Genomic DNA, 419 nt, shown 5'->3' on the forward strand with positions numbered 1-419 from the left:
AGAGCATCTGCAACCGTATTAGCCTTACCAGGATGATAGGCTATCTCCAAATCATAATCTACCACAAGCTACATCCACCACCTCTGTCTCAAATTCAGCTCAGGCTGAGTGAATATATACTTCAGGCTCTTATGATCTGTAAACACTTGTACCTTTGCACCATAAAGATAAGCTCTCCAAATCTTCAGGGCAAAAACTACAGCACCCATCTCCAAATCATGAGTAGGATAGTTGCCTTCATGCACCCCCAACTGCTGTGAAGCATAGGCAATCACCTTCCCATACTGCATCAGAACACACCCCAAACCAACTCTAGATGCATCTGTCTAAACCACATAGGGTTCTCCCTACTAAGGCAAAGCCAACACTGGCGCAGTAGTCAACATCTCCTTCAGGCTTGCAAAGCCTTCCTCACACTC

This window comes from Camelina sativa, chromosome 5, assembly GCF_000633955.1.
Source record: "Camelina sativa cultivar DH55 chromosome 5, Cs, whole genome shotgun sequence".
NCBI lineage: Eukaryota > Viridiplantae > Streptophyta > Magnoliopsida > Brassicales > Brassicaceae > Camelina > Camelina sativa.